The 13,640-nt window shown below is 43.4% G+C and overlaps 1 protein-coding gene across 1 annotated transcript in view; it reads left to right on the top strand.

Moving 5' to 3' along the window:
• The first annotated feature begins 4,722 nt into the window (after positions 1–4,722).
• dtnba (dystrobrevin, beta a) overlaps positions 4,723–13,640 on the top strand; it is a 36,032-nt gene continuing 27,114 nt past the window's right edge. Inside the window, 1 exon segment of the mRNA XM_031581434.2 lies at positions 4,723–5,077. The gene's annotated coding sequence lies outside the window, so the exon portion shown is untranslated.

The raw sequence follows: 13,640 nt of genomic DNA, 5'->3' as shown, positions 1-13,640 counted from the left end.
TTTCAATAGCCAACCCTTAGCAGTTGCGATCCCTGGACACTGGATTTTCGTCAGGCCAAGGATTTGCACTGGTGGAATTAAAGTGATGGAACTAGAAGGAAAGAAGCAGGACAATTAGCCCCAGCCATAGAGAATCCTACTGAATACTATACAATTTCTATTGACCACTCTGTCCATTACTCCAAGAGCATTTCTCTATTCTCTGGCTGTTAGAGAAATGTGTTTGGGACACTTATAGAGTGCTGAACCCACTTTGTCCATGTAACATGATCTTACTGATGATGATGGTTCTAGTAATGATGCTATTGCTAATGGTATTTATCCTACAGATGGATACCCACATTCTCATCAGTGTGCTGGTGCCCTAGGCCTAGAGCAGATGGAAAATCCTCCATCTTATTATGGAATACAGCATTGTGATGTCACAGCCTCTCACGCTGTCTCTATGGCAATCACCTTTCTGCTCTACAAGTATTCTGCGCGAAAGAAAAGCATGGTTGTCTTCACATATTCATTCAACCCTGTGTGTGTGTGGTGGTGAGGGGGAGGGGCAGAAACCAAGTGATGCTGTTGGAATTTCAAGTGAATCAGGAAGTGAAGCGGATACAACAGGGGAATAGAATCTTCAGGGTTGCAACCCCTGTTTCCATGGTTACCTTTTTTTCCCTTTTCAAGCAGGGGCTTTTTGCCATGTTGGCGGTTTTATATATTTGAGTTTGGTTCATTCTGACTCTACACCTGTACACATTTTGAAGGAAGTGAAATAAAGACTACACAACATAGTGATAGGCACCAATGAGAAACCAGAGACAGAGAATGCACAGAAATCTGTCTATTCTGATAGGTGTGTGTGTATGTGTGTGTGTGTGTTGTGGGCACTGACACTATAAACCCAGCATTTGTGAAAATGTTGGTGTGTTTTCTTTTCTCCCTTTACACTGTAAAAAAAAGTTTACAGCATTATCATATGCATTTCTGTTGCCTTTCTTCTCCATAGTCCCCTTTGCACTACCACAAGCTAGGCTACCATTTGGTCCACCTTGTGTCATCTGTTTCTCTGTGTGACAGCTGGTTACTGTGGAATGGTTGGCAGAACCAACCGAGGGACATTATATCATTGTCACAAGTCACATGGCCCACAACACCCTTTGAGTGGGGTTTGTATTACCTGAAAATACATCAATGTGTCATTTTAAAAAGCTTCATATGTGTTAGCTGTAGGCATGAGTGTATGGCTTATGAGTTAGATGATCACAGATTTTAAATGAGTCATAACAGATCAAATGATTAACTACGGATTGTCAATTATATTGATTTATCTGAACAGTCAATCCATTGCCTGAGTAACATATTGCTCAAATAAATACCTAGCATAAATAAATACCACACATTAAAATTGATTAACTTAATTAGACATCATGTAGGCATCATGTAAATCTTTAAATCAAATAGGCCTACGGAAAGAATTAGTAAGATGTCACTTATTGAAAGCATTACAGTGCAGAGGTGCACATTTCCTTTAACGTCATTTGTATAGCCTACACTGCTCTCATGCGGTAGATTACTATAGTTTGTAACAATCAAATGTGATGTTATTATCGAGTAAACTGATACAATCGATGTTCACACAAACTTCAATACTCTTGCTGTATTTTTGTAACGCTGGTGATAATTTCGTCTGTACTAAAAACACGAGCATTTGCATGCTCTCAGCGTCCATAAGCACTCCTGGTTTACCTCCTATTTCATCATCGTTTTCGCCGCCATGTGGCATCTCGGACACGGTACATGTGACCCAATTAAGCCACGTGCTACCAGTAGATGGCAGAGTAAAACAAAGTTGTTGTTTTTTTTACAACTGCGTGCCTGCAAAGCCAAGCGTATTTAGTATGTACATTGATTTCATGTCGCGACTACCGTTTAGACTGAAAATAGAATCTGCCACCACCCAGACATTGCTACATTTAGTCTCTGTTATTTAGTCTCTCTGAAGAGATTCATTGTGTTTGTCTTTCTGTCTGTCTCTTTTTCTCTGTCTCTCTCTCTCTCTCTCTCAAGTAGGCCACACTGAATATCCCTTTGCAGAATATCAACACTAAAGCAACTCTGTGTGTGTGTGTCTGTCTGTGTGTTTATGTGTGTAAAACTCTCCTCTCTACGCAATTGTACTCTAAATGCGTGTCTTAGAGTTCTTTCCCAAATGTTCTTGCTCTTGGAGACTCATGTGATGTCTCCTGACTAGATTAAACGGATGAAATATATCACAGTGTGTGCCATATGACCTGATGTGTTTGTGTGTGTGTGTGTGTGTGTGTGTGTTAATGTATGCACTCCCGCCAGTCACACTGTTTATGTGTAATTGCAGCCATTCAGCACATGGTTAATCTTCAACCTCATCGTTGTGTGAAACGCCATATTGGCATGACAAAAATCCTGAGAAACCAACCTTTGCTTTTGTGTGTGTGAAGGAGAGAGAAAGAGAGAGAGAGAGAGACTCCATCACTCGTAAATGCCGCTATGGTGTGGAATGTGCCCAACCATGAGGCTAACTTGATAAACTGCTCCCCAATCTCATAGTAACCCCATCTCCATGCCATTACCAGTCACATAACATCCATTCCTGATACCATGCTAACATTGTAACATATTACACTAAATCTTCATGCTACTGCAGTATAAATATTTTAACAAGAAAAACACAAGTAATACAAGATACAAGCTATACGTATCTCATGCTTAGTGGAAATAGTTAAACATTACTCTTTTTGAAAGCACATCTTGAAAAGACCCAACAGACAGACCTAGTCTGCAATTGGCAACCCATGCACGTGAATCATATTCAGAGTGACCGCTGACATTAAACATTCACATGCAGCGAAGTGGAATGACGTTCATAATGATGTATGAAATCCTCCCTATGGACATCAGTGTGTGTGTGTGTCTGTGGAAGTGGAAGTGGAAGTGGTGAGGTGTTTGTTTGGCAGTTATTTGTAGAGCCGTTACAGCTGTTTTCTGTGTTATGCATTGTTTATATGGGAGGAAAAATAGGTTGAATGAAAGAACGGCAAGAGCAACAAATAAATACAGGAAGAACAAAAGGAGGAGAGAGAGTGGGAGAAAAAAGGGAAGAAGAGAATGACAGCATCGAGGACAGAGAAAGGAATAAAACAGGCTGGGGTGGTATCAGGTTCCCACGTTCACTGAATCAGTGATCATTTTCATGGAGGTGAGGGGTAATGAGTGCCAAGGCTCCACATATTTCACATTCCAAAGTAACGAACCATCACACCATGACAGGTTCAGGCTGCACTTCAGGCTCACTGCACACTCTATGTGGAAGGGTTCCCTATGAGAGACCTATGAGGTTCTCCTCAGAGCCGTACTTCTTAAAAGAAATCTTAGTACTTATCTTTGTTTTTATGTTTTATGTTCTTTATGTTTTTATCTAGTAGTTCAGCCTGACTGCAACAAAACTGTTTTAATGGAAAGGCCTCAATTCTAAATAGGCTAGTCATCTGTCACGAGGCATCGGACCCAGAATAGAAACAGTATGAATTCAGGCCCACGTTTCCCACCCACTCAGCTTTGGAACCAATCAGAACAGAAACGCCAGTCCAGTATTGTTTTGCACGTCACAGATACTGTAAATCACACAAACACATAAAGAATTTCATCACTGTTAAGGCTGCCTTCCTTCCATATCAACCCTTTCCAGATCATGTTCAGATCCAGTTTCCAAAACCGCTAGATCTTCACTGGACTTTAGCCAGAGGATTGACCTTAACTCAGCTCTGATGATCACGAAAGAGACAGTACATTTGATGAAACCTTCCTACTTATATATTGCTATCACAATCAAGTTAACCATCCCACATCAGTCTGTGTTCTTCATCGAATCACGACCCCGTGCAGAATTTCACAGCAGTCCATAGGTTTACCCAGTCAGAGAGTTATGGCTGTGTGTGTGTGTGGGGGGGGTGACGCACGTGTGCGTGCTTGGTTGGCAAACAGGCTTCTGGAGGAGAGGAAGTAGAGACGGAGAGAGGAGGAAGAGAAAGGTTAATCATTGAGTTTAGTTTTTAGACATTATAGGAAAACACCAAGTGTTGGTGTTGATGTTTCAAGAGGGAATTTTTATGTGTACTTTGTAAGGCCTGGTGACGTATTTACAGCATGTTCAAAGTCCTCAGACATTAACAGAGTAATTCAAATGGATAAATGGAATGGTTCAGTTGGACATTTCCCCCACTCTTGGAATCCACATCTTACAAACATTTAATGATTGAATAAATTGGTTGAAACAACCTGGAACTTAGCCAGTTACATCATAGTGGACACCATTAGAGGTCTGCTTGTTGTAATGAAGCAATTTATTTTATATTATATTATGCTAAAAAACGGAATCAGTTGTGTTGTGAATCAAAATGTTAGACAAAAATGTCAGCAATGTTTCAGACAAACCTAAAATTCACTTTACAAAATATATGATAGCCTACTAGGCCTATATTGACTTTGAGATTAACGGAAATGTATCTGAGTGAACTTTTCTGTTTTGAATGTACACTTCTCCTGTATTTTAAATACAACAGACACTCAGTTCAGGAGTAGTGTGTCCTCCTCTAGCACAGAACATAAATGTACTGACTATGATCTGATATTACCATTGTTTTGTTGTTGTTGCAAGTGAAAATTGTACAGCCTATAATGTAGGCGCACGTTTTCTCTCTCTCTGTCTTCCTATGTACTTGTGTGTCTGCCTATGTGTGTGGACAGAGAGAGAGGGAGGGAGACAGTGCGGTAGCGCTAGTGAGAGGGAACTCATACCACCGTAGTTCGACTCCACGATCGCTGGCAGCGACTGTTGTGGACCATGGAGAAACACAAACGCATTTCCCTGTCTTTTCAGAGCCTTCAGCGGTGACTGCGGTCAAACCACACCAAGGAATTACACCAGCCTGAAGCTAGGATATGAACTAGAAAATCAGAAAACTGCACTCCCTACGGTTATTCGAAAGTGTTTTGTGTTCATTGGATGCTGGTTGCCTACGAACTGTGACTACTACCTGCGGAAATTCTGGTAAGTGAGTAAGTTATTCCCAACGAGTGCTACTCCGGAGATGTCTTTATATGTGTGATAGAAACAGAAAAGTATGTTTTTGTTTTTCTTAACTGCTGATACATAGCTACGGTGTCCTGGCTGTCTGGAAGCACTTTCATTCAGGCATTCATATAAAGAGGGAATAAGGCAAAGATGGAGTTAATTTTTTTTACAATATGGCCGCGCTTTTATGTCTCGTTTCCTCAAGTGAAGGGATAAAGTACTCCGAAGCGGTTTACGGTGCGTTTGGAGGTTACACAGACTGTATCCGGATACTAGCGTACGGTGCTGGAAATAATTTTCCTCCTTTCTGTACGCCAGCGCAAGTTTAGGTTTGTACTCCGAGCCTACGTTTGAAAACGTCCTGTAGGCAACACTGGAGGTATACGAGCCATCCACACAATGTCCAGTCACAGTTTCAGGCGCAACAGCCCCAAAACAAAACGTGTGTTGCATCTACGAATGTTATATCTAAAATTGACAGTTTACGTTGACAACAATAGGGAATACATTGCTTTATCTAAGGTTGAGTCTGTTAACCTGTAACTGAAAACCGCTTCAATTAAGTGGGCGGTCAACCACTGTCACTTATTAGGAAGCAAATGTAGGCTATGACTTATTTGAGCCATACTGATATGTTGCCGTGCATAGAGTTCTGTGACGCATCTTCTGTGTCAAAAAATAGGCTTTTGTCCAGTTTTCTGATAATTTTCAATACAGTGTGTGCTTTTAGGTAGTCAACTTTTCCGCTGTTCTCCGAAGCCAGTCAATGCTAGTTTGCCTTAGATTGATCTAATTCGCGGAAAACGTAAATAACCTATGTAGCTTAGTTATTGACGTAAGACCATATCCCGAATGCTCATTTTCAGTAGATGCTTACAAACGACCTAAATATGGCAGCATTCTGGCCATCTGTACCCGATGAAAAAAACCTACATGGTTGCATGACTAACCAGGAACTCAGCAACGAAACGTTGTGTCAGATGTCAGCGTCTGCTTATCCACAAACACATGATAGATTTTTGGGCTGGTTTGATTAGAGTTGTATTGTGTTGTTAGATATTTAGTGCAGTAAGAACTACCAAACCTCTCTCTCTCTCTTTTTCTCTCTCTCTCTTTCTCTCTTTATCTGTGTGTATGCGTATGTGTGTGTGTGCGCCTAAGCTTTAGAGAACTGTAGGTCAGTATGTTCCACTTCACCGTATCACACACCTTACTAGGCTTCAGTCACTGCTTCTGTTTTAGTAAAACACTTCTGATAAGACTGACAGGAAGAGAGAGAGTGAGTGAGTGTATGTGTGTGTGTGAGAGAGCGAGCATGTGTTTGTGTGCGTTGTCTGTAAGTAAGAAGGGTATTTTGGTGATGCAGACAGAGAGGGAGGAATTGAGTGTGAGAGGTGGGTTGATGGAGACCTAGAGTCTGATGGTTAACTTTAGGTTCTCTCTGCTTTGCTCTTGTGGACTCCGCTCCAAGGACTTGTAGCTTTGATGTATGAGTGTGTGCTTGTCAGGACAATGTCAGCTCCAGTCGTCACCATGGCAAAAATAGCTTTGCTCTCTCTCTCTTTGTGTGTGTGTGAGAGAGAGAGAGAGAGAGAGAGAGAGAGAGAGAGAGAGAGAGAGAGAGAGAGAGAGAGAGAGAGAGAGAGAGAGAGGGAGAGAGGGAGAGAGGGAGAGGGAGGGTGCTTTCCTGTGTGTGAAAATGGGCCCCAAAGCATGTTGGCTTTTGTGGGGAAATGCGTGAAGGCATTGTATGGGGAGACATGCAAAAAGCACATGATTGATAGACACAGACACAGACACACACACACACACAAACACACACTCACACACTCTCTCTGTGCTCTGTCATTTAAGACCCATAAATGCTCTGTGGAATGTGTCCCTACACTAACATAACACACATGACACAACTGTGTTCCCATGTAACACAAAAACTCTCTCTCTCGCTCGGTCTTGCTCTAATGCTTGCTCGCTCCCAGTCTCTCACACACTCTGCACAGTGATGCAGATTTGCTTTCTTTCACATGCCGTCTTTATCTCATGGAACACGTGAACTTCCTCTAACTAATTCTCTGTGTGTGTCTCTCTCACACACACACACACACACACACACACACACAGAACCACATTATCTACAGTGATGACCTGGACATGGATAAGCTCGTCACAGGTGTCAGGTCAGGAACTGATGGTCTTTCCAGCCAAACAGGCCATCCACCACAACATCAGCATCAATATTGACTCCTTGTCTCTTGTTCCATCCAAAACAGCAAGAAACCTCGGGGTCATTATTGATGACCAACTGACTTTCACGGACCACATTGCCTCTGTCTCTAGGTCCTGCCGCTTTGCGCTATTCAACATCCGCAAAATCAGGCCGTACCTAACCCAGTATGCCACCCAGCTGCTGGTGCAAACCTTGGTGAATTCCCGCCTTGATTACTGCAACGCCCTCCTAACAGGCCTGCCGGCTTGCGTGGTGAAACCACTACAAATGATCCAGAACGCGGCGGCGCGTCTGGTGTTCAACCAACCGAAGAGGGCACACGTCACCCCGCTTCTTATTGACCTCCACTGGCTGCCTGTAGCTGCTCGCATTAAGTTCAAGTCACTTATGCTTGCCTACAGAGTGCTTGATGGTTCTGCTCCCACCTACCTAAATGCTCTTGTAAGGGCAAATGTTACACCCAGGATGCTGCGCTCTTCTAGTGAGCGTCGTTTGGCACTGCCGTCTGTGCAAGTACGGCAGTCCAGACTATTCTCATTTGTAGTTCCACGTTGGTGGAATGAACTACCCAGCACTACCAGAGCAGGGGCGTCCCTCTCTACCTTTAAGAAGCTCTTGAAGACCCAACTCTTCAGAGAGCACTTCCCGTCCTAACTGGCACTTCGACTAGTGCGTAACTTGCAATTACAGCAGTTACATTTCTGCACTTCTTTCTTTCTTTTTTATTTCATTTTGTTATATTTCTTATGTAAAGTAGTATTTATTTATTGTTACACCAGGTTCTATTGCTCGTAGCTTGAATATTCTCTCCCTTGTACGTCGCTTTGGACAAAAGCGTCTGCTAAATGACTAAATGTAAATGATATGAGTAAAATAGAAAGAAATCATTTTTTATCTATCTGTTGATTCAATCTACTTTGTGCCCTGTGGGGCAGGGTTGTGTGGATAGGTGTGTCTATTTGTGATCAGACATGAGCCTGTGTGTCTGTGTGCAAATATGTGTATGTGTGTGTGTTTATGCATGAACATGCACAAGGGCTTTACCTGTGTGTGTGTATTTGTGTGTGTGTGTATGTGTGTGTGTTCATGCCATGGGGTTGTGTCACCAGGCACTCTCTGGGCAATGTGCAACAGGAGCTGACACTCACTTCACACTAAAGGAGAGAGGGCATGAGCGCAAACTCAATGACCTTTGACCTCTAACCTCTGCTCTGTGACCTGTGACTGAGGTACGGGGGCACTGCGGATTTGCTACTCCACCAGCACTCTCAAAGCGAATCCTTGGCATCTCTGTAAAGCAGCACCAATGGGTCACATGTATCCTTCGTTGTCAGAGTTGGGAAATCTCATGACTCGTTTTGGTATGGATATTGTTCAGATGATGCAGTGTCTCTCAAGGCAGTTACAGTTCTTTAATGTTCTTTAGTTTCTGCAGAATGATTCCATATCCAGCAAATATCCCATGGAAGTCCCATCATCTTAATTACTTTCTCTTGTTTGATGTGGAATAAAGGGGTTGCTGGGATTAGTGCTATCAATGCTATTCAATTCTGCTTCTGTTTCTGGTTGTTGCTCCCATGAGGTTGAAAAGACAAAATTTACATTTTTGGTTGACCAAACCCTTTAAGGCTTTTGACAGACTAATCCAGTGTATACATCTAGCAAGTCCACAGCTGATCCATGGACCGCAGGGATTGCTGGGACGATGACAGACAGGGAACCAAACTGTCCTATTCCTGCCCAATCATGTGCTTGGACTGCTTACGACTGGCGGCTTTGTTTAGCCTTACCAAGTCCATGTGTTTGTAGCAGCGTTCATGGGCAAAATGGTTAGTTGTGTTTGTTTCGTTTCGTCTCAAAGCTCTGGGAACTCTGGCTCTCTTGTGAAGTGAGTAAGTGCTGCATGGGAGATTGGGGCCGTCCTGGTCAGACTTTCAGCTGATAACGGAGGAAGCTGGGAGATAAGAACCTCAGTTCAATCTTGCAGTCCATAATGGTAAAAAAGTAGGGTATTTGTGCTCAACAAGTGTTGGGATGCATACATAGCATAGCAAGTCAGAATATCACGTACATTTGGAAAAGCCTCACATCCAAACCTAAAAAAAAGGTTTAGGAAGGATAATTAATGTTTACTTGATGTATGAAGAGCTTGTGAGGACACAACTGACAAGGTGTCTGGAAAGACACTACTTTAGGTGTATGCTAGGTAGGTGTTTGTATGAGTCTAGCAACACTAGATTGAAGATCTCTCTGATGATTTCACTCACTGTTCTCTCACTGATGCAGGGTTAAAAACCAACTGTGTCCAAGATGAGCATTGAAATACAAACACAGATATAGCAGTTGTTCTATTGACCCGTAGCAATTGTTCTATTGAACATTAGTAATAAAACCTCAGCAATAAACATGTTTAAAATACAGCATGCAGCAGAATCTTTCATAAGAAAAGTTTAGATCACGGCTTGTGTTAGTTCAGGGTCAGGTCAGTTATGTTTAGCAGTCAGCTGATGGATGATGATTCTTACCAATCTGGTAGGAACACATTTCAGTGTGATCTTTTAAGAACAACCCCCAAGTCATTTATCAGATGCTTTTTGAGCCCCTAGGTCAACTTTTTGTCTGACTCTCTCTCTCTCTGCCTTTTAATTCCTTAGATTTAAAACATCTACCTCTGCCAGTAAATATACTGTAAATGGTTATGTGAATCATGGTGTTACTCATGGATTCTGCTGGATCTGTTGTTTTTCTTGATCTCGCCTTCCAGCTTTATCCATGTAGGAGTGGGTTAGTCTTTACCCAGCTCTGAAGCTAAACTGCTGAGTCTAACTGCATTTTTTTTTGTTTGTCAGCAAACACTTCTGTGTACACTACTTGTGTTTTAGAAAAAATGTACTGTCTTAGTTCACAGCAGGATGAATGTTGCCACACTAGCTTGGCTTGGTCTGATCTAGGCAAATTTAAAAGCAGGCTTGAAATTGCTTAGAAAAGAAACCATGATGCCTGTTAAACCTGCCTCCTATGGTGAAGGAATTTGACAATGCCATAAATGTAAGGCACACAGCTTTTAACCGAGCTTTGTTTACACAAAGGGTCAAGAGCACTCTTGAAAACAAGGCGGTTTCAGTGTGACTTACACCCTTACAGAATCCCTTTAAATACCTTATAGAACTCTTTTGTATATGGTTCTTTGAAGTCACCTTGGGGCCATATTGTCTTTATAAGAACTAATTTTTGAGGGGCTCTTTGCATGCAGTATAAGTCTCTGCATAGAGCCTCTTTTAAATGTATGCCATCTAGAACCTTGTGGTTCCACATAATGCCTATTCCGAGAACTCTCCTTTGTTGAAGGTGTTCTGAATAAAATATCAGAAAATCCCTCTGTTTGCACAATTTCTCTATGAACAACCTACAAGTATTCTTCATTGAGAACCACATGAAGAAACATTAGATGACTATATTCTAAGGAGACGCTCTAACGAGACCATTAGCAAGAGTTTGCAACAACGAGAAGAGAGAACAAGAATAGGTGTAGGATGAAGGAGCGAGGGATGAAGTGGAGGGAAAGGAGGTGTTGAATGAGGAGGTGATTCTCTTCTATCTCTCTGAGGGAGAGGCCTGGAGGCTTTTACTGCAGTCTCCTGAGGAAGAATCAAAGGTGCTTTAGACTGCACCACAATGACGTCTGCACAGAGAGAGAGAGAGAGAGAGAGAGAGCAGGAAGAAGAGGGAGGAAGTGGGAGAGGTAGAGAAAAGAGACAGAGAGCAGAAATTGATACGCGGGGAGGGCAGAGAAGCCCTGAGAACCGATCTAATCCTTTATCGTCATCTGCATCAAATAGGGATCACCTAGAGTCCTTGGAGAGTGCCTATTCCGACCCCCCCCCACACACACACACACACACACACATTGCATTGAATACCAAATAACGACTCTCTATCTCTTTCTCTCTCTCTCTATCCCTCTCTGTTTGTCTCTCACACATGCACACACCCCCCACATACACACACGCACACTGATTTCCTGTGACAGTGGGGCAGTGGTGTCTGTTTGCGCCACAGTAATCTGGCAGAGGAGTAATGCTTCCATGAAGGCTATGCTTGATTTATTATACATGAAGTTCTTAATGTGAACAGAAAATATAATAACAATTTCCATCTGTGTGTCATAGTAAATGCCAACCCCCCCCCCCCCCCCATCCTTCTCTCTCTTACTCTGTCTCTCTGTCACCCTCACCTTTATATCATTGCCTTTTGTCCATCATTTGTTCTTTCTGTACTGATTGCTGTCCTATCAGGGCAGGGCTAGCAGTGTTTTGGTGTCACCATGGTTTAAAATTCACCACAGTACGTTGGTCCAGAGATCAAATGCTCTTTTGCCTAAAGTGAACAGTTTGACTGTGTTCGCAGGAAAGACCGTGCTAGAAGGAGAGAGGTGACTGTTTTCTAGAAGTTGGTAGACTCAGGGAAAGTGCATGGTTGTCTGTGATTGTGTGTGACGTGGCCAACCAAAACTGTACCTTGGTTGATATTATCAGTGGATCAACAGTAGGTGATGCGGTTCACAGTCAGTGTTTCCATTAATAGCAGGTTTATTCATCCATCTAAAACAGGAATACACACACACACACACACACCATTGCTTTACTTAGACAGTAGATAGCTGTGTTAGCCCTGTGTAAGCATTGACACGCCCTGTGTAGGCATTGACAAGACCATAGACAGTAGATAGCTGTGTTAGCCCTGTTAAGCATTGACAAGACCATAGACAGTAGATAGCTGTGTTAGCCCTGTTAAGCTTGTGTACACAGTGTCTGCCTTTTTTACATGGCTGAGTGGGTTCTGTATGCATGGGTTTTTCTGACATTGGATGTTTGCGGGTGGGTGGGGGGTGTGTGTTTTTAGTTTTGTATGTATGCTGGTGTGTGTGTGTGTGTGTGTGTGTGTATGTATGTGTGTGAATGTGTATGTGTGTATGTGTGTGTGTGTGTGTGTAGGTGTGTGTGTGTCTGTGTGGGTGGGTGGGTGTTTGCTGTCAGGGCAGACAGTTGAGTAAGGGGCTCAGCTGCTGTGGTGATCATGTGGTCCTGAGGGGGGGCCAAGAATAGCTGCTGGGGGTGCCAGAGTGACCATTACACCCCTCTCTCTCTCTCTCTCTCTCTCTGTCCCCCTCTCTCTCTCTGCCCCCCTCTCTCTCTCTCTGTCCCCCCCCCCTCTCTCTCTCTCTCCCTCTGGCACTTCTTTGTGTGTGTGTGCGTTTACTGCGCCTGCTGTGTTTTGGCGAGAGGAACTGTCGTTTGATTGAACTCAGATTTGTGGTAAGTCTGAGTGCATGTGTGTACGTGTTTGTGTGAATAACAGTCAGACTCTCACAGGAAGACTGATGGGGAGGGAAAGAGCTTACTGCAGGCAGAAAAATTAGCTGCGTTTGAGAGTATGCGTATGTGTCTGTGTGTGTATGGGGGAGAGAGAGAGAGAGAGAGACAGGAAAAGTGCAAAAGAGGAAGCGAGAGAAGAGGTACATTGACAAAAGTTCAGAGATGTACAATAGATGAGAACTGACAACTGGATCTGACTTGGGAACAAAGTAAGTGTGTGTCTGTGCGTGTGTGTGTGTGTGTGTGAGAGACAGGTGAGTATGCGAGAGTGAATGAGCGAGTGAGAATGTGATGGTGTGTGTGAGTGAGTGAGTGAGTTCTTGGGTGGGACAGCTAGTGAGTCAGGAATAGAAAGTAATGTGTGTACCCCAGCGAGTGTGTTCATGCGTGTGTTTGTGTTTGTGTTTGTGTGTGTGTGTGTGTGTGTGTGTGTGTGAGAGAGAGAGACAGCTTGAGTAAAGAGGGAGTAGCTACAGTACAGTTAGAACAGGACAGACTAAAGAACACTTTGATTGACAGCTGGTCCCCAGACACACAGGTGGTCATTGTGGGTGGGTGGGCGGGGATGGGGGGGCTCTGGGAACCCTGAACCCCTAGACTCCCGTGGGACACCCCCCCCCCCCCCCTTCCTCACTCTCCCATGGATCCCCACCCTAATCCCTAATCCCTGGGTCTGCATGATCGCTTGATCAGCTGTCAGAGTGGTGTGAACAGAGCCACACCTTTCAGCCGACAGCAGACCACCTGTAGCAGACAGTCCTCCATCTATCCCATAGTCCCCTCTGCTAGCATCCAAGCTGCGTAGTTGTCTTTCTGCTTTTCCTGATTCTTTGTCCTCTTAAGGTTCTCAGATAACAATTTTCAGGGCGATAAGTAGTCTGTGTGCAAGTTTGTTATAGTTTAGTGTGTGTGTGCGCGCATATGTGCATGCTCGCTT

This window comes from Clupea harengus, chromosome 15 (genome assembly GCF_900700415.2).
Source record: "Clupea harengus chromosome 15, Ch_v2.0.2, whole genome shotgun sequence".
Classification (NCBI taxonomy): Eukaryota; Metazoa; Chordata; class Actinopteri; order Clupeiformes; family Clupeidae; genus Clupea; species Clupea harengus.
Note: the sequence above shows the minus strand (reverse complement) of the source record. Positions and strands in the feature narration are given on the sequence as shown.